The following is a 25,727-nucleotide window of genomic DNA, read 5'->3' on the forward strand; positions in this document are numbered from 1 at the left end:
TCTTTTATTTCTTCACCCAAGTTTTTCATACAATTAACAGTCTCATATATACGTAAGAAATAGTTAGCCACACTTTCATCATTATGCATTCTGAGATTTTCATACTGAATTTTGAGAGTTTGAAGTTTTTCCTGTTTTACCTAATCATCTCCTTCATAGCTCAGAACTATCTTGTCCCATATTTCTTTTGCAGTTTTGAGCTGCATAACCTTGACGAATTCTAATTGAGATAGACTCCCTAATAGAGTATTGGTAGCCTTTGCATTTGTTTCATACTGCTCCTTACCAGTCGTGTCTGTAGGAGTTGCAGATGGAAATTTTTATCCTGTTTCCACAATATCCCAAACTTCTATACCAAGAGATTGAAGATAGGCTGTGATTCTTACCTTCCAATAGACGAAGTTACTTCCATCAAAAATTGGTGGCCAGATTGATGCCTCTTTTTCATAGTTGCTCATGATGATAGATCTTCCTCCAAGCGATCAAGATTCTTCTGAACGACCCACTCTGATACCAATTGTAGGAAATGATACTGAGAGGGGGGGTGAATCAGTATTATTAAGTCAATTATTTTTCATTTCATACACAGACTTGTATACGATACTTCAATTAATGAAACTAGCATATATACGCAACTTCAGTTCGGGAAACTAGCGTATAACTTACAGACTTATAATTTAATTTATTCTTCACATGTTGATCTTTTAATCTGTGTGTCAGAACCATATAAATAGTAACCAGGAACAGAAAAATAGAGCAGACAGTCACACACAGGAACACAATATATAAGGTGGAAACTCAATGTGGGTGAAAACCACCTGCTGCAATTTGTCTCTATCTTCTTTCAATTAGAAACTTCTCTTTCCAATGTTCCTGTACTGGTGCAATCTTATACCATTACGCAGGTTGCTACCTACAGAAGGCTACAACCCTCTCTCATTCTCTAGCTTCTCCTGGAAGGGAGCTACAACCCCCTTAGCTCTTGTACTAGCTGAGGTGCTAACCTACAGAAGGCTACAACCTTCTCTTTTCTTCCAGGGACCACGTTTCATAAATTTTTAGACTGGATCCTTGAATATCAATCAAACATCAAGTATATCAACCAATCTCCTTTGTACAAACCAATACTGAATCAACAAATAACTTCTCAGAATGCTGTAACCAGAAAGTAATAACAGTAACCAAACACCAATTCTGAACCCAGAACACAACAATAATAAACAAAAACAACTAAGACATATTTCATGAGATGTGCGCTACTTCAATATGTAGAACCTACGTGCATATGCTTCTGTAACAAGGCCAACCAGCATATACGTTTTCTTGAGTTAGAGAAACGACATGTATACACACCTCTACTGTGCCGAACTTGCATACAGATCTATAAAAGATAATTTATCCCTTTCACTTGTTCAGACATCAATTATAACCAAATTATCAGACTTATAGATCTAATCATGCACCAAATATAACAGATCAAAAACCACACAATGACACTACTATTTAAGCCTCAAGATCTTGATCGATCAATAGAACTTATCCATCTTTTATCGCTCAGGTTCCTCCTTGGTTCAGATCTAGCAATGCACCATAACCCAATTCTAGATCTTGCTCATCATAAGATTTTCAATAATTTCGTGAATGCCTTTTCCTAAAGATCTCCTTCCCCTTTTATAGTTTTAGGCCTTAATCAATACCATGGTCCAGAACCATTTAGAGTTAATACTAAGGACCAATACCCGGGTTCAACATTTTGGATGCAATACCAAGGTCCAAAACCATAGGTTCAAATATAATGGACTAAATACCATGGACCAAAAATAAGTCTTCCCACATGTACGCACTTTTCCTTGCATGAAAGTGCGTGCATATGTATATGTGCCTTTTGATCGTCGAACCTACGTGTATACGCGACTTCGTTAGAAGGAAACTGCGTATATCTCTTTTCCTTTTGTTCTAAGAGCCTGAACTGAGATCTTCCATCTGAGTGAGTTGCCATCAAGGATAACACTTGTGCCATAGTGCCAAACCTATGTCATAATGCCAACATATTCAATCATTTCTCCTCCATAATGATCATTTGGAAATATTCCAAGATCATCTATGAATTTTCAAAGCTTTTCCTTAGATAGCGCTTTGTGGAATATAGAAGCTACATGTTCATTTGTTCTATAGTACTCAATCTCGATCACTCCTCGTTGAATCAAATCTCGAACAAAATGATATTGAATATTAAAATTCTTGGTATTCTTATGAAAATTTGGATTCTTGGTCCTTTGAATAGAAATTTGGTTATCACATATCAATTGAGTGGGTGTCTCTTTCTATTGATGTAGATATTCTAGAATTTATTTCAACCAAACTACTTCACATGTTGTTGTTGTTGTTGCTTTATACTTTGCTTCTGTTATGGAGAGAGAATTCGTAGGTTTATCGTCAGTACTCCAATAAATTTTTGCTGAAACCATGTCGAATGAATACCTTAAAGTTTATTTCCTGTCATCCATTCATCTATACCAATATAAATATGTATAAGCAATCAACCTGAAATATTTTGTAGACCTGTATAGCAATCCATAACCAACTGTTCCACATAGATATCCTAAAATAATTTTATATGATTTCTAATGTAGTTCCTTTGGTTCTACTATAAATCTTGATACCATATAGACTATAAAAGAAATATCTGGTTGAGTTTTAGTTAAATAGATCAAACTTCAAACCAATTGGCACTACAAAGTAACATCAAATGAATTGGATTCACTATGTTCACATAACTTCAACCCAACTTACAGTGGAGTTTTCATGGGCTTGCAACTCAACATTATGAACTTCTTCACAACAACTTGATTATACTTAGCTTGTGACATGAAAAATACCATCTTCCTCTGCCAAACTTCAATTCCCAAGAAATAATGCAACTCACCAAGGTGTGTTGTCTCAAATTCAAAAATCATATGTGCCTTAAATCTTTGAAATAGTTCAACATTGTTCCTAGTGTAATCAAGTAACTAATATGGAAGATAACTATCAAAATTCTTGTCTTGATTGAAATATATAGAGATTGGGCACAAATAAACTTTTAAATTATCCATGATCCCTAAAATACTTATCAATTCTTGAATACCAAGACATTGGTGATTATTTAAGACCATACAAGGCCTTCTTCAATTTATAAACACAATAATATTTTCTTGGCACTTCAAACCCCTCAATATGCTCGATCTAAATTTCTTCATCAACATAACCATTCGAAAGAGATAATTTAACGTCCATTTGAAAAACTGGACATTTGTACTAAGAAACTAGTGCAGTAACCATCTTGATTGTATCCAACTTTAGAGTAGGACAAAATGTCTTAGGAGAATCAATCCCTTCCTTTTGCGTGCATCCCTTTGCAACTAAATGAGCCTTATACCTATCAATTTTACCAAGTGATTCATACATGGTTTTATAAATCCATTTAGTTCCAATCACATCTTTTTCTTTTGGTAATTTTACCAATTCCCATGTATCATTTTTCACTGAGGGATTCAACTATACTTCCATACCTTGATTCCATTGTTCCTTTCTTGATGCTTCTGCATAATTTTGTGGTTCAACCATTCTCATTACATGTCCCATAAGTGCATAATTCGCTGGAGAATTTTGAGATATAGCAACCCTTCCTTCAAAATTTCTTTCCAACATATTACTTTTCAAATTACCCCTTTCAAGCCACTCAGGCTTCTTCTTAACTTCATCTATATTTATTGACTTTTAATTTGCTTCGTTACCAATATTCACTACATATTACCTCAATTTAAATTATACTTGTTCCAACTGATGGGTTCCCTACTCATCAAACACAACATCTCTGTTTATGATCACCCTCTTTGCATGAGGATCAAATAACCTGTAACTTCTTATTTTAGTATTTTATCCAATAAAGACATACATTACACTCTTATTGTCCAATATTTTCTTCTTTTCCTAAGGAACATGTGCATATGCAATACAACCAAAAAATTTCATATGTGCAACAATGGGTTTGTATCTTAACCATGCTTCTTCTAGAGTGAAATTCAACATTGATTTTATAGGACATATTTTTAGAGTGTATATTGTTGTGTTTATTACTTCACCCCAAAACTAATTTCCAAGGGACTTGGTTTTTATCATGCTGCTACTCATTTCAGCTATGGTCCTATTTTTCCTTTTTGTGACTCCATTTTTTTGAGGAGAGTATGAATTGGCAAACTCTCTCTTTATTCCATTCTTCCTGTAATAACTCAAAAAATTATTTGACTTGTATTCTCCCCCATTATCTATTTTAAGGGTGAGATTTTTCAAACCACTTTGTTTTTCAACTAAAGGGTTAAGCTCAAGAAAAGAGAAAACACTTGAGACTTCTCCTACAAAAAATACATCAATGTTTTCTTAGAAATATCATGAATGAAAGTGAGAAAATAATGCGCCTTTCTAAGAGACATAGTCTCCATTTGGCCACACAAATATGAATGCACCAGCATTATACATTCTCTATCGTTCTATGCTCCATTTGAGAAGTTTTCCTTGTGTTGTTTCCAAAAAACACACCCTTCAAATACTTTATCACCCAACTTAATATAAGGAACAACATTCACCATGTATAGCTTTCATAGTAGAACCAAACTCTCATATGTCCCATCCTTAAATTATAAAGCTTACTATTTTCTTCTTTTCTTTATTTCAAACACTATGAACTGCTTGAATCAAAGGAGAGAATGAAAATGTTGTCTTTAGTAATTTCACCTCTTGCTACAATTGCATTTTGGTTCTAAGAATCCATTATTAACCACTCTTTATTATCAAACACTAACCTATAATTTTTCTCTATCATCTATCCTACAAAAAGTAGCTTCCTCATTAATGTTGGTGTCCATAAATAATCCTCAATGAGATTCCTCTTTCCATCTAATGCTCGTATTCCAAATTTGTCTTTCCATTTCATTTCATAAACACTATCATCGACAATATGACTTTACCAGAATAATTGTCATTAAATTTCATAAAGAACTCCTCTTAAGATGTCATATGAGTTGTACATCCTTAATGAATATACCACACTTCACCTTCTTGACTATGTGTCATCAAACATGAGATGAATAACTTATCATTCCTAGTTTCTTCAACAATTGTATTGGCACTGTTATGCTCCATATCTCATATTTTTGTGTAACAATCTCTTTCAAAATGGCCTAATTTTTGGCAACAATAACACTGTGGTCCTCCACCTCTTCCTCCATTTCTACCTCCATCTCTTCCTCGCCCTCTTCCGTGAGATCCATATTTACCTCTTCCTTCAAACTAACTTATAAGGTTTCTTCCTATACCTCTCGAAGGAGATGAAATTCCTTGTGAATTATATTGATTTCTTTCTTGATTCTAAATATGATATTGATTCTTAAAATGTTCTCAATTAACCTTCTTTCTCTAACATCATCACCTAATGACATCATACGATTATCAATATCTTGCATTTTTGTGATGTAACCATGAATGGATTAAGTGCTTTTCATATGGGTATTTTCAAAATTCCTCCTTAATGTTTGCACTTTAGCTACAAAGATACCTTCATATGTGTTCTTTAATAAATCCCATGCTTCCTTCTTGGAACTATAGATTTTTCAACAATTATTCCTATAAGTGAAAGTGCTTCAATATCTTTGTTAATAAGTTCCTTAAGAAATTTCTTATCATCATCACTCATTGCTTTGAATTCATCAAGAGAAGGCATAGCATATCAATTACTTACAAGTTCGCATAAATATTTAGTGATGAATATAGGTTGCATGTGTTTTCTCCAATAAAAATAGTTTGTGCCAAAAGGTTTAAGAAACACAATAGTTCTTGTCACCATGAGAGTAAGAGAGAAATAGAGAGATAAAATGCACAAAATAAAGAAATGTGTCCCACTTGGACCTGGCACTAGAACCAATGTTCTAGAAATTGGGACTCAATTACCACCACAAAATATCTCTTTTATTAATGTTTGTGCACAATGAAGAGCTAAGAATCTCAATTCTATTAAAGATTGAAAAATACTCCATCAAGACTTCCTCTCTTAATATGTTTTCTCAATGAGTACAATATCTCTTAATGAGAGAAAAAAGGTAATATAACCTTCTGCACTACTTGTGAGAAAATATAAAAAATATACTTTTCAATAAAATAATATTTTCCCACATTGTAATTTAGCCACATAAAAGAAAATCCCTTTATAATACTCCTCCCATACAAAATAATTTCACATTAAAACACTCCACTAGTTCCCTCCCCTACTTAAATCTTGCAAAAATATATTAAAAAATAAAAAAGAGAGGATTCTTACTCCACTTTTCACCTTAACTCCAATATTCGCGTTCTATGTAAGAAACAAAATTTTCATGTTTTTGTAACTTAACTATTGATTTTATTTAATATTTTAAACTTACCAACTTGAAAATATTGCATGGTCATTGACATATCTTTTAAAAAATTTAAAAATGTCATGCCCTCTATTTCTCCAATGCAAGTTTTCCCAATGCCAATCTCATCTATGTAGTTTGGAACTTCTAATATGAAACCTTCATCATATTTTCACACAATCCATGCTAGATGCATGCTGGTTTACTATAGATCTTTTTGTTTGTAAGAACAGTCTCTACACTAAAGTCTCGATCCCCCAATTAAGGAAATAAACGAGTCTTGTTATACTTTCTTGATTTTAAAAAAAATGAAGGACAGACACACAAATTCAACAAACATAGGTCTAAACATAGTTCCAAACAACCCACAAGTCTTCATGACATCTACAATATGGTTGGGATGGATCTACATTGAATACTTTGATTTTTTTTCCAATCATGGCTTTGAGATAGAAATAAATAAATCAATTGTAGATCAACAATAATTTTTTTTTAGGAATATTTCACGTAGAGTGCTTTTAGAGATCTATAGTTGGCCACATGTATATTAGTTCATGCACATCAATTCAAAAATGTTACAACATGAACCATGCTACAATATCATGTTGCTCACATGCTTTGACTTCTACACACTCTTCTAAGATAGATTACAACATTTATACAACTTTCAAACCCACAAATTTCCCAACTCTTTTGTAATGGATCTAATACTAAATTAATAATAACACTGGAAAAATAAATAACATAGAAAACTAATCTAACTATAATGCACAAAAGCTCACTAAATTTTCATTATTAATATCATATATTTATACATGAGGAGAGGTCTTCAATCTCCTATAATCTCTCAATAATTTCCTATATTCTCTCAACAATCACTTCATAAATATCTCATCAATCCTTCCATAAATATTTGATGACTCATTTCACTAATCTCTCCATAAATCTCTCATTAAAAGTAGAGACTTTAATAATTTAAAATTTATCAGTATTTCATCACTTCTTTCGCACTAATGGTAAGTTTTATAGTGAATTAGAATGTATCTCTTGTTAAACGCATTAACTACTATGAATGGGTAGCCATGACCCTTCTTCTTTTTTTGGTAAAGCTTCCACAAAGCTAGTGGAAATTATTTACCAAGGATGAGAGGGTATAAGTAAAGGATGGCATCGACCCTTCTGTCTACTACTATGGTTGTTGGTACAAGAAAGTGCATACATCCTCTTATAAACCTAGCTACATATGTAACCACTTCCTCAAATATTTACACAATTTCACCAGCTTTCCAAGGTAAACATGAGACAAAGAGTTACTATTACATGACCTAATCTCCAAGATTTAGTTATGAAAGTGGGGTTGATAATTGACAACTCACAAAAATTCCTCAAGGCTTACAAGACACTTAGGGGCCAAAGAACCACCCCAAGTGACCAATCCCTGATTTGGGATTACTTTTCTGTACCTTAACAACACAACCACATGTAGAATCCTACAAGGGTGTTGTTATAGGGCTCCAACTGCATGCATGACAATTCTTGCATGCGGTTATAGCCCAAAATCTCTAGTTTAGAGGGTGAAATCCCAAGATCTAAGCCACAATTCTAGGATAGCCTCTAGACCACTACTCAAAACTATCTAATACCTTCCATAATGATTATTGACATGATGAAAAATATAAACATTAAAAATCAAATGAAGAACTTGTCCTAGACTGCTTATAACACACTAGACATTTCATCAGACACATGGAAAACATGTAAGCTACAGGTTTTGAACTCATATCGTATCATAATAGTATGAGATTCATCTTAGACTCACTAAGAAGGTTATATGACATCTTCACGTAGTTGCAACAAAACTATTAGTCCATACATTCATCAATCAATCAATAACTAAACGATTCATGGCAATATCTATAGATTGTCCCATGACCTTGGTCATATTTTATTTACATAGAAAATCAACCGATGGTTGTTACATAGCCCTCCCACTTAGGGAAACACTGTCCTCGGTGTTCAATGACATTTATCAACTAATAAAATACATGTTTCCAATGGAGCTTTATAATAAAGCTCATTGTAACATTTACATTATATCATACCATTGATACCATGACCATCATACCATGAACACCATGCCTCTTATTGGAGGTTTATAGCACATATTGGTGTGGTTTTAAAACATACATATGCATATACATATAAACAACATAACATCAAACACTTATATTAGAATACATCTACTCATCTGCTAATAAAAAATGATACATATCCCACATATTATCATCCATCTCCCTGTAGCTTCACCGGGACCAAAGTTCTTCCACTACACTATAACCTGCTTGATTGCTTTGCTCCAGAGCATGAGTTGTTTCTGCTGCAATATGCATTGAGGTTCTAGCTAGAATTTTCCATTTGGTTCCACCTATAATACAAACCAGTCAAGCACATGATCAACATCTTGGACATACTTCTTAAGCAATGGAACATGAAAAACATCATGGAATTTCACTGTCGAAGGTAGTGCAAGTTGGTAGGCCGTTGGTCTAATCCTCTAAAGGATTTTGAAAGCACCACAATATCAAGTTACCAAATTGGCACATGACTAAATCCTCAAGGAGCTCCTGTTGGGCATAATTCTCAAGTACACATGCTCCCCAACCTGAAACTCCTTAAATACCCCATGTTGATATACATAACTCTTTTTCCTATCTTGATTTTCCTTCAAATTCATCTTAATAGCTTGCATTTCCTCTTTCATATCATTCAACATGTCAAGTCCAATCAGTACCCTATTCATTGGATCACTTTAGCTAATAGAAGTATCACAATTCCACCCATAAAGTGCCTCAAAAGGAACAATCCTCAAGTATTCATGATACCCATTCTTATAAGAAACTTTTACCAGTGGAAGATTCTCCTCCCACTAGCAGAAAATCATGAAATTAATGAATAGGTGACTAAAAAGTTAGTCACCACATTTATTTCAAGTGAATTACTGCTAAATTTGAGCGATTTTAAGTGACCAAACTAAAAATGACTAGTTTAGTCTAGGGATAAAATATATGACTAGATGATAAGTGACTAAACTAAAAGTGACTAACTTAAATGACTATTATAGTCCAGGAATAAAAATATGACCAAATAACAAGTACAACAAGTATATGAATTAGTCATTTATGTTAGTAATTTTTAATATGTACTAGTCCAGAAATGGAAAATTGCAATTTTGATACCGAAGTGTTACATTTCACTAGAAGGGTCTCTAAATCAATCTCCAGTGTTGAAATTTAGAGACAAAGGGGTCTTCGAATCCATTTACAGTGTTAAAATTCCATCGACAAGGTTAAAATGGATTTAGAATGTTGTATTTTAGCTACTTTTTTGATCTTTGGTTAGATTTTGTCCAAAATTGAGTAGATGTTTATTAAAATTATAATTTTGAGTCATTTAATTTGTACAATCTAGATGATTTGAGGGTTTTTAATAGTTTGGAATTTATTTATTTAGTCAAATAAATAAATATTAGGAATTTTATTTATGTGGATGCTAGTTAGGAAGATGATTACCAATATCAGCCAAGACAACTTGATTTGAGCATGTACTCATGTTCTACACAGGAATTGTGGATGATATTGGTTTAACTAAAAGAAGGATTATGCATTAATTTCATTGAACCAATGCTATTTCCAAGTTGAAAAAAAGGTGCAGTACAAGTTTCAATGTTGAAAATGGTAATCAATAATATGTGGGATGTTGCCTTTGTAAGAATCAAACATTGATGGGAGTTTGAGGTGATTATGTTCCAGCCACCTATAGATCTTAGTCAAGTATTGTCTTTTTCTTTCATTCTTTAGTCCCTCTGGTCCACCTTATTTAGTATCATTTCAAATTCAAACATTTAGGACCTACACTAATACTAGTTAGATGAATGAGAGTAACTCAAATTTTTATATTAGGAATTTTATTTATGTGGATGCTAATAATGAGATCCATGTATACTAAATTACATATATACATTTAAGTAATATATTCTTAGTACCCAAAGCAATAGTAATAAAGTTTCAAGAGAAACCCAAGTGATATCGTTGTTGTGCATATCAATATTCAAAAAAGGAAACACATGCTCAAGCATTGCTATCCAAACTTATGTATACCCTAGATCACCATATAAGTGAGAACCTTGGGTGGGTTTTACTTTGGAAAATTGACTTATTTAATTGAAATTTCATTTTAGGTATTTTATCCATGGTGTTATTAATGTCAACTAGTGCAGGGTTTAGCATAGAAAGAGACCCTAACTACCTAAAATCTTATTTATGGAAAATCCTTTTTAGATATGGAGATCTTTTACTTTTTGAGGTGGGGATATAGGAATTGTGCTAATCATTATTTTGCATTCTTCATGTAATAGTTTTGGGTGCATTAACATTTTTGCAATAGTTCAATACATGCCATGGGATGCCATTGTTGTTCTAGAATGGTGCATTAATGGAGGGAGAAAACACAATATCCATGTTGGAAGAGTGCAACACCTTGATTTAGTTAGTGAAGTTGATACCATAATATCCTTATGGGGAGAGTGTTGAGACGAATTCACATGATATACCCTTGGGGTGAGTGTTGATACAATGACCAAGATCCTTTATCTACCCACTAGTTAGTGAAGATGATTACCAATATCAATAAAGACAGGTCGATTTTGATCATGTACTCATGTTTTGCACAGGCATTATGGATGACACTGGTTTACCTGAAAGCAAGATCATGCATTAATTTCATTGAACCAATTCTAGTGGCAAGTTGACAAAAAAGTGCAGTACGAGTTTCAATGTTGAAAACGCTAAACAATAATATGTGGCATGTTGCCTTTGTAAGAATCAAACATTGATTGGAGTTCAAGGTGATTATGTTTTACCCACCTATAGATCTCAGTCAAGAATTGTCTTGTGATTTCATTCTTCAGTCCACCTTATATCTACAAGTATCATTTCAAACATTTGTACAAACTTTGTCACCTGATAGATACTATAATAAGAAATTGAGCACAACAGCAACACTTGAAGATTCAACATGTACAATTAGAAAAGTTCACACAAGTCCTTCCTATTATCACTTTTTACTTCTTTTGATGCATGTGAAAGAACTTTTTAGGTTGACCCCAATTAACCACCAATATAACTACTAAATTTACACCATATGCAAATAATAAACACTATTAATGGTAAAATAATTGACTCTTTTATTATTCGAGGCATCCATTGTATCTATATATTGTTCATAAACATCAAAATTTTAATAATGGGAGTGAAAAAAATCTTTCAAAAAGAAATAATTATATCATACTAGAAAGACAAGAAACTTAAAATTATTAATGACACCATTGTGCAGAGATGCAGATAATAGGCATTTAACATGACATGACTCAATCTTAACAGAATATAAAAATTTTAATGGTTGGTTTCTTGTAAATGTACTCCACAACATGCTATAATGTGATATATGTATGCACATATTTTCTCAAGGTCCACACCGGAGAAGGTTTGAGGACTAAGGAAGCTCTACACAGATTAATGGTGAGCAGTTTCAATTTGAGTTGATGTGAAACTTCACACAATACATATATTTGTGTAACATGCTGATTTGGATTTGTATATCTAAAACTACAAAGAGTGTGAGGCTACAATGGATTGATAGGATCTAGACACCGCTACAGACATTTTGGGACCAACTTGTCTAGGCCCCCCTCCATGTGCACGAAGAGATCAAGATAACACCAATCTCTCTACTTCTTCCCTTTGGTGTTTCTAAAATAATATGTGGAACACAATAAGGGCACTAATGACATATTTTCTACAAATTATAAAGAGGTTTAGTTGCGACCCTTAAATCATGAATTCCATAAAATTAATCCAGTTAAAATTTGTTGGAAGAAGCTAACATATGTGGCCAATCTAAAGCTATTGAATTCATTTCAATTGTAGATTTGGGGAATATTCTAGAATGTTAATAATAACATCGAGATAAAAAATTACCTATCCAAATTGTAAATTCCTGGAATATCTTGAAGCCCTATCCCCTGACCTAAAATCCATGAACAACCTATGACTTAACCCCTTATCCTCTTACCTTGTGATCATTAACCCCTAACCCCCACTAGTGCACATGGGTGGAAAATCCAATATCGTACTCTTATAGGTCAGTCATACTGTTGGAGTTTACTTGTAAATATCTTTTGTATTTAAAAAAAACCCAACATTTGTCAGATATCCAACAAACACAGTTATCTTTAGATATCCTACGATAATTTATTCATATATTTGACGATAATTTTGTTGGTCAAATATGCAGTGACAATTGAATGTTTGTCAAGTATTTGACATTTGACAAGGTTAATAATCTATCTATTGGAATTTTGATGATTGAAAAATTCAATATTTTCCTAGTTGGACAACATCTCTCTGGTCAACATCCATCGAAATTTCAATACAATGGCTATTTTTTGTCATAATAAAAAATATGTTATTTTTCTAATTCCATTAAAAATAGTTAACAACTTTTTAAGCTTCTGTGGTAGTTTATTGTAGTGGTATGATCCAGATTATCCACAGTTTCATGTTCATTCTGTCGACGTTTCAAACCCCAAAGGGGGTCCATCATCAAGACAATCAGATAGAAGATCCGGATTATCCACAGTTTCGTGTTCATTCTGTCGACGTTTCAAACCCCAAAGGGGGTCCATCATCAGGACTAAATCAGAAAGAATATGAATGAAAACTTTCATTCATATTCTTTCTGATTTAGTCTTGATGATGGACCCCCTTTGGGGTTTGAAATGTCGACAGAATGAACATGAAACTGTGGATAATCTGGATCATACCACTGCAGTAGTTAAAAACTATTGAGGTTTATTTTTTAAGATAATCTTATAGTTGACCCATACAAACCCCATGCAAACCAAGTAGTCTACACCTCATGGGTCATAATGATATAGTTATTAAAAGAGAAGTAACCAAATACCCAACAATATTGACAATAAAAAAATTAAACAATTCCCTTAATTTATTTTAAAATTATTATTATATATAATAGTTGAACAATATTTATTGACTATTAACTAATACAATTTGTTTTTAGGAATACATTAATAATTATGACTAAATTTTTCTATTTTAAGTTTTTATGTTATTAAATATATAAATAGATTCAAAACTTAAAAAACAAAAAACCAAAATATTAAGTATCTATAAATTTAACAACTTAACTTTAAAATATTCATAAAATAACATATTATTTTTTTTCGTTATAGATGTATTCTACGTACACAACAAATTGAGAGTAAGTTAAGAAGAGAAGAAGTAGACATAAGATGTAGATTTTAATTAGGGTTTAGGGGCTAAGGAGTTTAAGGTTTAGGGGTATAGGGTGTAAGGGGTTAGTAGTTTAAATTTTAGTGGCTTAAGGGTTAATAAGACTACACTAAGACTCAACAGTTAAGGAGGTAGGGGTTAATAGGTTAGGGATAAAGGTAGGTTTAGCGGGTTTAGGGCCTATGGGATTTAGAGGCTTCTCAAGATGATGAAACCATAACATGGAAAGAGATAATCATTCAAGCATACTACCATTGTATGGATTTTCCATTTGAAATAATAGTTTTATTCAATTCTATGAGTTGCTAGGATTCACTCACGCTTTACATCCATTTGCGCTTGAACATAAATAAGATGAGTCATCCTAATCAACAATTTATCATTCTTGATATTTTCCATGTCATTGGTAATGTGTATGCTAGTGTATATACTTCCTTTTAAATTTTGCATTAAACAATGAAGTGGAAGGGAGTTACGCCTTTTGGGGATGATTCCCTTATCAATGATGATGAAGTTTTATATTGAACTCAAGCCTACTACAAGCATTCAATATTAAGCCAATGAAAAATATCTTAGATTATGAAACAAGATATCCTTTTACGTTTACTTCCATTTATGCCATTTTAGTTTGAAATTATAACTTACTGAAACATAATGAAATATTTCCATTGCATGGTATTTTCTCATTAAATAAAATTAATAAATTAGATTTCCCATTTCTAAGGATTGCCAATTTAACCCAATTATAGGTGGCACATATCAAACTTGCACCTACTATGTATGGCTTGTTATCTATGATAGCTCCCCTTGTCTAGACTTTGGGTTATAATGATTCCAAGTAGATAATTTTCTTTATGTAAGCTTTAGATATGTAACTTTATTATGGTAAGACTAGCATACATAGGTAGACCTGCAATATTCCCTTGGTTTTGTATTGCAATTGCAAATGATAATAACTAGAATAACCATGAAAAAATACTATACATGAGGAGTAGTATGCAAATTTAAGGCACTCATAACCCTCATCTTAGCCACAGTACTATATACTCTTTGAAAAATATGTTTGGTATCTCCTTCCAACAGTAATTATTAGCTAAAAGGATCCATCAAATGATATCCTAATTTCACGTTTTTCTTCTCAATTAATCTAAATGTACAACTACCTTAAGAAGGGTGATGCTAGAAAAAGGGATCAAAAGTATAGGAAATACTAGTGGCTAAATCCTTATCTTACTCTATGTTCATTGGTCATACCTAGCCAATGAGAACACAAAAACACCTACTTCTCTAGAGGCACCTATAATACTTTTGTGGGTTTGACTAATCACCCTTTCGTTAGTTTGTACACACTAGCCTAGACTTTAAAGTGTTTACCTCACAATAATAATCCACCAGGTGTATTTTCTCTTAAAACTATTCAAAGATGGATGTCCCTTTTATGGCCAGGTTCCACCAAAATGATTCTTCCTATCTACCTAGTACCTCCATTAATTTCATGACAAGACTACCCTACAAGCCACAAAATTTCTGTCATATCCATGAGGTCAACAACAATTTTTGGTTCAAAATATAGCCAAGTTGGAATAAACTTAGCTATAGAACCTATGTTATTTTTCAACCCCTAATGTTTATGGACAAAAAGATATCAGCATTCTAAACCATGTGGAAGCCAAACTATCACCTTTCCAAAATTGATTCCCTGCATCATAGAAAATATCTAAAAATTAGTTATCTTTACTAAACCAAACATTTCATTGAAAATAATTATCACCGTAACATTACTACATTGATATATTTTTTAACTACACAAAGGTTATTTTAATTTCACCATAAATGACATTTTTGATATGAATAAATCAAAATCCCCACCAATAATGCTTGGTGACATAAAGATCCAACCGGTTTTTTATGATTAATAAAACCCTATTAACCAAAAGAAAAGACTTACACATTTCATTTAAATTTCATTCCACTGGAAAAACACATGCATTTCATTTAAGGTTTCATGGGATTTCTGTCTTTCAAAAATCAAAATAGTTTTTTCCCTCATTTATTTCCCTCCAATTTCTCAGTTCCTCCAATCGTGGTGATTCCCTTTTGTACAGAGTCCTTTTAGCGTGAAATGCAAGTCTTTTCATCCATTTAGGTCTTTCCATCAGCAATCTGGGTTTTTCGGAAATAGCTTAGAGCCTTGTATGATGGGTATTTTCTGCAGTCAAATGACTCTAATCTGCCTAAGGTTACCAAATTTGAGGCTCAGAAAGTTTGAGGAAGCATCGTGAATGGAATTCGAGTGATTTCTCATTGTGGAGAATTTGCTTTGGGTGAATTCCAGTGAGAAATTGGGAGAATGTGAAAAGAATAAGGATCTGGAGCTCGGAATTCAAGAAAACCAAGTGTCTCTATACTCTAATCAGGTAAGCGATTTGTTTAATGATTTGATTAAATTCATTCAAGATATTGGATTCTAAGTTCCTCCAATCGTGGTGATTCCCTTTTGCAAACAGTCCTTTCAGCATGAAACGCGAGGCTTGTAAGAAAAAAGTTAGTCCTGGTTTTTTATTTGAGTTGTAAAAAATTTAAGATTCATACATGGGACATGGTATAGATATTGATATTTAGACCTTTGCAACCTATTCAACCAATCATGAATTAGGAGAAGGCATGTGACCTACTTGTATTTTCCATTCTAGTCATGCTCCCAGGTATACAGGTGTTTCATAGAAAATCTTCACGTCTGAAATACTACATTCCTTGGTTGAGTGGCCAGCAAAAGCATTGAAGAGTTTGTCCTAGAATGTTTTACTCAGTGGTCCATGCTGAAAGGTTAACTCTTGGTTAGCCCTCCAGCCACATATGATATATAAATGGTTACATAGTGGGGAATTGTTTTCTTCACTCTCAATTTAGACATCTTTAAGTGGCTAAACTGAAGAAATCACCATAAATTTGGATAAGATCTTGTATAATTTATCTATCTCTTCTTGTTTTACCTTCTATTTGTCCTTCATTCTATCAAACCCGCTCAAATAAAATTTACTGAGTCAAATGTGTCTACTCACGTAGATTCCACCTCGGCCACGGGTAGATAAAATCGAAGGTTTGAGACAAAGAATGAGGATCGGTAGACCCATTTCTAGGAGGCTAGCAGAGGTGATTAGGTATCATGTTGCCGCTAAGAGGCATGATGACGATGTTTTCCCAAATGAGAGAGAGAGACTGCAATGATGTTTCCAACACATTCTCAATGATAGAATGGCACACTAGCTTCGATTGGGATTACCAAGTTGAACAACAAGATTCTAGAAATTGACACAGTTGTCATGAAAGTGACTCTTACCAATGACATCTTAAGAGAAAAAAAATGGAAAACCCCAGTACGTACAAATCTATGGATCCAAAGGTTACAATCTAGAAGAGATATAACCATAAGAATACTTGGCCAATAGAGTGAGATCTGAAAGGGAAATAGAGCACCCACTCTGTAGAACTCATGGATTTCCTCCAAATCTAACTCATCTCCTTAATTTCCACAAATGAATGCCACCAAACATCCCAAAAATAATGGCAACCCGAATCACCATAAGATTCATTCCGAAGATGAGATTGGATGCTAGATTCCATAATTCGTTGATTTGTTCATTGCATGTATCAGATAACCAATGATTTTCTTGCGATGACTAATATGTTGTACAAACTAGAAACAACCTTATTTTAATGGATTCATGCATCAGGAGTAACCAACCATCCTCAGTATTTTCAGACAAAAACATGGAGTTATTCCAAGAATGGCTTGAACATCATGACACCGCATAAATCATTAGACAGGAGAAATATTCTTCCACCCAGGTATAAATCAATTAGATGAATCCATAATGATTATCATTTCCAATATTTAAAAAATAATCTTACATTATAGAATTGGATAATATGAAAGATAGAATTAGCATGAACAAAGCCTACTCAATTCCAAAACTCTCAAACTCCTCAGAGCTTTCTTACAACAAATCGAATGGCCATCATTCAAGTGAATGGAATTTTGTAAAAGGGTCATGTTAGTGTTGGTATCTTCATCCCTCCATCAGTGATTAAATTCTCTTGTTGCATTGCATGTTAGGTGTCTCACTCGGTCAGCTGCATTCCATTAGAATAATGGATCATCTGACGGTAGTGGCTTGCTATACATTTTCCCTCATGTCCTTTACCTGCTGGCCCGTTTCCATTCATCTAGTTTATTTGCAGTCAATTTTTGTCTTTAAATCTGCAAGAGTCATTCTTAGGGTTTCAGTCTCATTACGTCTAGGGTTTCATCAAAAGGTCTTCAAAATATTCAATAACAATCAGCAGGCACATGAGGAGGTTAAATAAAGTTATAGTACCAATAAATTCCATAATCACATGCTCAAAGACTGATTTTTCCTTGAAACCCTGTTTTGAGGAAAAACAGAGTATTCTATGTTTTCATGTATAAATTTGATGTAATTTCAGTTATTCATATGTAATAGCTTCAGTGGCAACCCTGGTCACCTTTCAAAGTTTTAGCATCTCTGTCACCTACAAGGAAAACAAAAAATCAAAACATTCAGTTCATCAAAGGCAAAAATAAAACAAAACTACCTAAAAATAGAGTTTGAAAAGAAAATGTCAAATTTAAACATTACAAAAGTGGGTTTTATGAGTGAAAAATTAAAGTATTTTGTATATAAGCCATTTCCTGTGTTTAAAGAACTCATTTGCATCCAGAAGAGAAAGAGGAACTTAGAGCAAGGTCATGTTGAAGAAAAGAGGGAAAAATTGCAGCAAACAGTTCAAGTTTTAGGGGCGTGACGCATTGGGTCATAGGTGCGGTGCATAGAGCTAGTGCGGCGCATTGGGCCACCCTCAACAGTGCAAAAAATACATTGGTGTGGTGCATAGAGAAGGCACGGTGCATTGGGTTTGTGGCGTGGCACATAGAGCTGCAAGCTCGTTTCCACGCATGAAACTCATCCAATTGCTAAATTTTCTCGATTGCCACCTATCCAAGTAAGTTAAGAATTCTTCCAATGCCAATGAAAGTGTGTCTCTAGATGTTTATCGTGATTTAGTGAGAAAATTTTCAAACCCCACCTCCTTGTAGTTTCTGCTCAAAAAAAAATTGCTTAGGGTTTACAGTTTATGTTTTTACTGCCAAATCCACTCCACCACTCCCTCTCCCTTTGATTCCCTGATTTATTGTCCAGTTTCATCAACTCATTCCTTAATCTCTACATCCCTAAGTTTTCTAACCCCCTATCCATAAGTATCACTATCCCAAACCCTAGCTACAAATTTCTAAACCCTAATTTCTATCCCAAAGTCTAATTACTGTCCCTAAAACCCTTCCATTCCCCAAAATCCTGTCAGCAACATTCCCAAAACCCCTCTTACCCTCTTCCCCCATAGTCCCTCATACATTTTCATACATTTGGCAACAAAATTTAAGACACCTTAAATCTCTTCATACTCATCTAAGAGAACTCAAACATTTGGCAAACATGGAATCTGATCCTTCCTATGACCGAGACGAGGAGACACACAATGATTCTCCTACAGAAATGCCTGCACCAAGGAGATATCACAAGGGTGGTAAACATATACAAGAGAAGCCTACTTCACTTGCCGAGCTATGGGCCTACCCTCTTGCTGTCACATGCTTTCAACACCAATCCTATTATCAATTCTGTGAGATGGTAGAAAGACTCCAGTACCATCATGATTTGACCAGGTTGGTTGTTTGTCACTCTAGCAGGTGTGACATTCACCTTGACTCTTGAGTCTATTTCTCTAGCAACTAGCATTCGAAATGTCGGTGAGCAGTGGAATAAAAGGTAGCAGATTGACAGAGAACATTATGAGCCTTACATCAAGGCTGGTTATCAGAGACATCTCAGCAGAGTTTTTCCCTTCTGGTATCTGAAAGTCTCATATGCTCCCTTGATGAAACTCATAATTAAGTATTTTAGATGTGAGGGCCAGTTTTCTTGCCTATATGCTTATCACATCAAATTGTCAATGCACTTTACTAGGGTGAGAATGATGAATCTCCCCTACTTTATTTTCCAGAGCATTGAGAAGATGACCACCTTAGTGCAAGGGAAGACTCCTTAGCAACAGTATAAAAACATATATCATTTTGTACTAATCAAAATTGTGGTCTTGCATCAGCTTGGTTTATAGAACATTTCATGGGAGGGTTTCATTTCACATGAGGTCTTCACAGGTCCTCAAGTGCCTCCAACAGCTTTTCATGAGACAATGAAATTTCACATCAGCAGGAGATTCATGAGACACAAATCGCTACTGTGCCAGTGTTTGTCACTTACCAAAAGGGCACTAAATGGTTGTTTGCAGCAGCAAAGCGAGTATTATCTGCACTTGGGGTGGAAGGGGTCTCGCTTCCTCCATCAGCAGACTAGGTTCAAGACAAGGGAAAGTGGCCATTACATGATGAGTAGTCTTCAAGAGAGCAGGAGATAGATTTCATTCTCATTCAGGATGATGACATTGATTTGGGCCGACAAAGCTCGAAGCTCAAGGAGATCATTCGGGAGCAACAGGCGAATACTAATGATGTTTCCCTCAACCTAGAAAGAGCCAAGTGGATAATTAAATATCTGGAGCAAAGAAACAAACAGCTAGAGGATCAATAAACCATTATGGAGCTTCAAGACATACGAGAAAACCACCAAGCTGCTAAAAGGAGGAGAGTGAAGCTCACACCACTTGAGGAAGAAATCAATGCTAATCGAGAGTCTTGGTTTGAGAGAGATAATATCCACTTGGAAAAGTTTCGAGAGAAGGCCAACAGGGAGAAAAATATGTTGAGGCACATGGCATACCATTACTTGGCGAAAAACAAAAGTTGCAAGGCAAGAATCAGGAACTTGAAGGCCAAGTTGAAGAAGGCATCGAGGAAGCGAAAAGAGAAAGAAAGACTTCAGATCTTGGTTGAGGCTTCCTTGGCCCAACATAGCACTTAATGGAGAACACTCAACCCAAATTTCAAAGAATTTGGGACACTTTTTGCAATTTTGGAATTTTTGGGCCAAAAAACAGGGTTTTCTGCCCAATGCGCTGCGCCACCTGGCACTCACTTTTGATGGAGATCTCCTTTTGAGGAAAACTCAACATTTTTCAATTTTTGTGTGGAAAAATATGTATGTTCACAAATGGCGAAGAAATTTTGACAGGTTTTGAGCCCCTAGAAAGGCAAAAAACACCCCAAAAATGACCACTCTACCCCTTTTTGGACACACAGGAAGCAGTGTTCGAAAAACTCAACTTTGGAGGGGCAAATGGAGGCCAAATTTAAAAATTCCACTTGTTATAGAAATTAGACAGGTAGGAATTTCCAACAAGCACACTTGGAGTAAATGTGGACACCAAGAAGTCCTCCAAAAGTAGCTACAAACAGGCGCTACGCATAGGGAAATCAGCGCGGCGCATTGGGGAAATTTTGCTCAGTTTGACCAAAAATACTTTGTTTTTCGCCTAGTTTCTTGATAGTTTGAATTTTCTCCTTTTAAATGTCAAACTCATGATGTAATGTAATTTTTTGGATCTTGATGTAATTATGCTAAATTTTCACTCATAGAGGTAGATTCATCCATGAAAAGGTAGTTTGCAATTGAATGAATTAGTTCCCTAGTTTTTAGAGGCAAGTTGTTCCACTGCCTACTTTTTAGTTCTCAGTTTAGATTTTGTTGGAACAGCTCCTAAACTTATGAGATCGACCGCTAGAGGCTAGGATGAGTTATCTTTTGCCTATATTTTGTGATTTTTCAGTCATTAGCATGGTTGGAACTTTGAGAAAGCTTGGAGCTTCATTGTATACACATTTCAGTAGTTTGGCTAAGGAATAGACTAGGGTTTGCAGCACTTTATGGGATTCATGTGGCATCTTGCTTTGGTATTGTGTTTCCTTCTGTAATTTTATGTTTATATATGTTTTATGTATGCCATCATCTCTCTTTTCTTCATCTTAACTAATCAAACAAGGATAAAGGTAGAATCCATTGAAATTGCAGTGCTCTACCTAGGGTTTGCTTAGTTATTTATGTTTTTAGCTGTTTGAATAGGATCCCTGAGACTTTCTTTCCCTCTTCAACTCCTCACCTATCTAAAGCTATCCATTTCATTAAATTTGAAGCACCTAATCATTTTCCTACCTTGCCCCATAGAGATCTCTGCAAAACTGGGCCTCATTCCCCATGTTAGCCTCCTGCTGCAGCAAGTTAATCATCTTTCATGATCGACATTTTTACATGCCAAATATGTCATACTTTGCTTGCTGCAATGCTCCATATTTGCTACAGATGGCCAGAGAAGTATCCATGAGAGTGTGCTAGTCTAAATGCCACTACTGTGTTCCATTTTTTATGGGTTGATCCATTTTTGATGAGTTTTCAGCTAAGGGAGGTCCAAACAGCTTAATCTTGGCTTCCCTAGGTTTCAATTTCCTGTTGTAGAATATAGAGAATGAACATCTGTCCAAACAACTTAATCTTGGTAGATTTGTAGATAGGTAGAGAAACAAGGGTGCTCAACAGCTTAATCTGAGCCCCTGGATGCAATAAGTGTAGTTGTAGATAGGAGGACAGCAAGAAGAAAAGAACAAAAAGCTGGGTATGCTAGTTCAAGTGCACCCAAACCAAAAAGAAGAGAAAAATCTAGGTGAATAGGCCGGGTAGGTAGCTTTGTGGCTGCAGAATCATGGCTTGTGATCCATTTCATATTGTCAAGTGTTATATCTATCATATCACAAGTTGAAGGTGATTTTTCAGTTGGAGGACTTCAAGAAATGCATGTCTAACTTCCCCCTTCTCCCTCTTTCCCAAATCACTCACTAACTTCCCCTAAAGAGGTCAAGATCTGCTTGATACCTCTTAGATTCATCATTCTCCATATCATCTGCCTTGGTGAAGATCTGCTTCACTAAAGGAATGTTCACACTTCTTCTATCAGTCATTTTCCCCCATTGATAGCCTAAGACTTCATTCTTAGCGCTTTTTCTCATCATTATCATATTAACTACTAACTTTATTATGTAACTCCCTATCTCTTTTCCCTTCCCCTACTAAAACTATCTCTATAACTCCCCTATATACTTATCCCCTCCCCTTGGTTGAAAAATAACCATATACATCCTTGGGAATTGCTAAGTTTATCTGAAACTCAACAAGAACCCTCATTGACCCGTCTGACCATCTTCCAAATGCATAAGGACTCATTCCTTTGCATAGTTTCCCTTCATATATATAAAAATCATCTCTTTGGCCTTGGTTTGCCTTTATAAGGCATGAAACCCTCTTTGGCCACTAAACCCCTCTCAAAATCACATCACTTTCCCCCTAAGTGCCTTTGGACTCCTTCCAAGGCATAAGAATACAAAAACCATGCAAAAACCATGAAAAACCTTCAAAAAAGGATAAAATCCTCCCTTTTTTGGCTATCGGACCCCTTCCGATGCATTAGAATCCATGCCAAACTATAAAGGAACCCTTCCGATTTCCCAAAAGGCTTGGCAGTTCACAAAAACATGGGTCCGATATAATAAAGTTTCATTTGGACCCCCTCCGATGCGATATCGCTATCGGGAGGGGGCAATCATATGTTTAAAACATCATATATAACCCCTCCGAATTCATTTGCCTTGCCTTTTCATAAAAAGTGTGCTCTGATGAGATAAAGATCTGTTTGATCCCCCTCCGATGCGATATCGTTATCGGGAGGGGGCAGTGGCATATATAAGCGAAAATGGCTAAGTCTCAAGGCATGGGGCATAGTGCCGATGGGCCGGACCCGAAAACATATAAAGTGGACCGGTAATAGTATATTGGGTCCGCGCAGTTCGGCGATTTCCATATGTGCCGCCCTCTGGTCCCTCCGACTGCCGATTTGCCGACGGATCCAGGACCATTGGATCGGGCCGCAGATCTGACGGTCCAGATCTTGTCGCGCGGCCCCCCACTTCGCATCACCCCATATACTACTCCGATTTGGTGGAGTCGATGAGTTATCAAATGCAGTGTTAAGGGTTTTCGGGTCCGCGGACCCATTCCACTGTTAAAACCGCCGATTTTGGTTCCGCCGATGGGTCGGACCCGAAATAAAATAAAGAGGGCCTGTATAACTTATCAGGTCCGATGGGTTTCAGCATTTTTATGTGGAAACCCCATGACCCCGCCGATAGCGAATTGCCAAGTTAATCCCAGCCGCCCATTCAGGCCCAGAGATCAACGGCCCATATTTAATCACATCACTCCTATATGGCTCCGACCAGTGGAGCCAAAAAGAAATAAACGCAACATATAGTATTTCGGGTCCGCTTACCCATTTTTACCAAATCCGTCGATATGAAAGCTCCGATGGGCCGGGCCCGATCTCCATAAAGAAAGGGCATATAAGCATTTCGGGTCCGCGGCATTTCGGAGGTTTTATGTGTTGGGACCAATGGTCCACCCCGATGCGATTTAGCGCTAGCCGTTGGATCGGCCCGCGCCGGATCCAACGGCCACGATTTAATTCAATGAACAGTGTCGCTATTGGGCCATTTTTTCAATGAAAATTCATGTTTTTATGGCATTCCGCCTGGTTGTAATAAAAGGACCATTTAAATGTTTTGTGTGCGGCGCTCCAGCCCGCCACAACCAATAAGGGAAATCGTACATCCTTAAGCCATTTAGGATCGCTCCAAGCCCAGTTTTGCTCCAGGGGGCCAGTCTCGGCCTCGGCACAGTTGGCAACACTTTTTCCTCCTGTTTGCACCATTTTTCAAAGTTTAAAGCTAGTTTTGATAGGCCAGAGCACCGATAGCATTCCAAAGGCCACAGAGGACATTAGCAGCAGTTATTTTTGCATTAAAAGGTAGAAAGGGGCGATGGGACAGTTTAAAGAGTATCAGTGGCGTGAAAAGGCCCAAATTCAGTACCAAAGTGTATCAGGATGCGGCAAAGAGTATCAGTCCAGTTTTTCAAAGCAGATGAAAGCAAAGCAAGCCCAGCAAAGTCAACAAAGCATCATTCAGCCATTAAGGCTCACCAACACTTCTTTTGTTGCTTTAAAGACACCTAAAGGCATAGATGAAGGCTTTCAAGGCAGAGTTATTGCAGAGACATTGTTCCCAGTCATATTTTTGGAGCAGCGCTGCTTCCTTAAATGCATAGTTATCACATAGAGGACAGCGCGTGGCTCAAGGAACTCTTTCAGTCCATTTGTGAAGCTGCAAGACCATGCACAGCCTTAGAAAGACATTTCGATGAGGCTGCTCCCTCATGAACACCTGTTTTAGTTATTTTATTGCATTTATTTCCAGCACAACTTAGCATTAGAAGCATTTATTGCACAGATCTCTTTTGAATCTGTTTTGATAGATATTTTGAGATATTTTCTCCCTTGACACCTGTTCAAGGGATGTTTGTAAATATTTTCTATTTAAACCACCCTCTGCACTGTTTTAAGGGTTGGTTGGTCGATAACTTCCTCTAGACTTGCATTGTATTTTCTGAGAGTCTTTATAATCAAAGATCGCTGGAATGTTTGGGAGATGAACTGACTATTGTGTTTTAATGACTGAAGAGTGACTATGGAATCCTAAAGCTTCTACATAGCCCAATAAGTGTTTCTTATCTCTGTTTACAGTTTATATGTTTCATGCCATCATTGTTTCACTATCTAAACAGCAGAAAGAAAGAATAGTTCAGAGCTCACTTAGTTGTATTCTATTCTCAATTTCTGTGATTTATCTATGTTTTCCTCTCAATTAGTCCTGAATATGAATACTGATTTGCTCATATTTACGCTAGTTCCTTCATATATGAATGCTGTTTAGGAATCCTTGACTGCTCCTATATAAATGTTCATTCACCTTCCCTCTGTTAGCATAATGAGAGCTACTTAGTTGTCTTTC

This window comes from Pinus tabuliformis, chromosome 2_1 (genome assembly GCF_031772625.1).
Source record: "Pinus tabuliformis cultivar Carrire ecotype Pingquan chromosome 2_1, CPIR1, whole genome shotgun sequence".
Taxonomy (NCBI): domain Eukaryota; kingdom Viridiplantae; phylum Streptophyta; class Pinopsida; order Pinales; family Pinaceae; genus Pinus; species Pinus tabuliformis.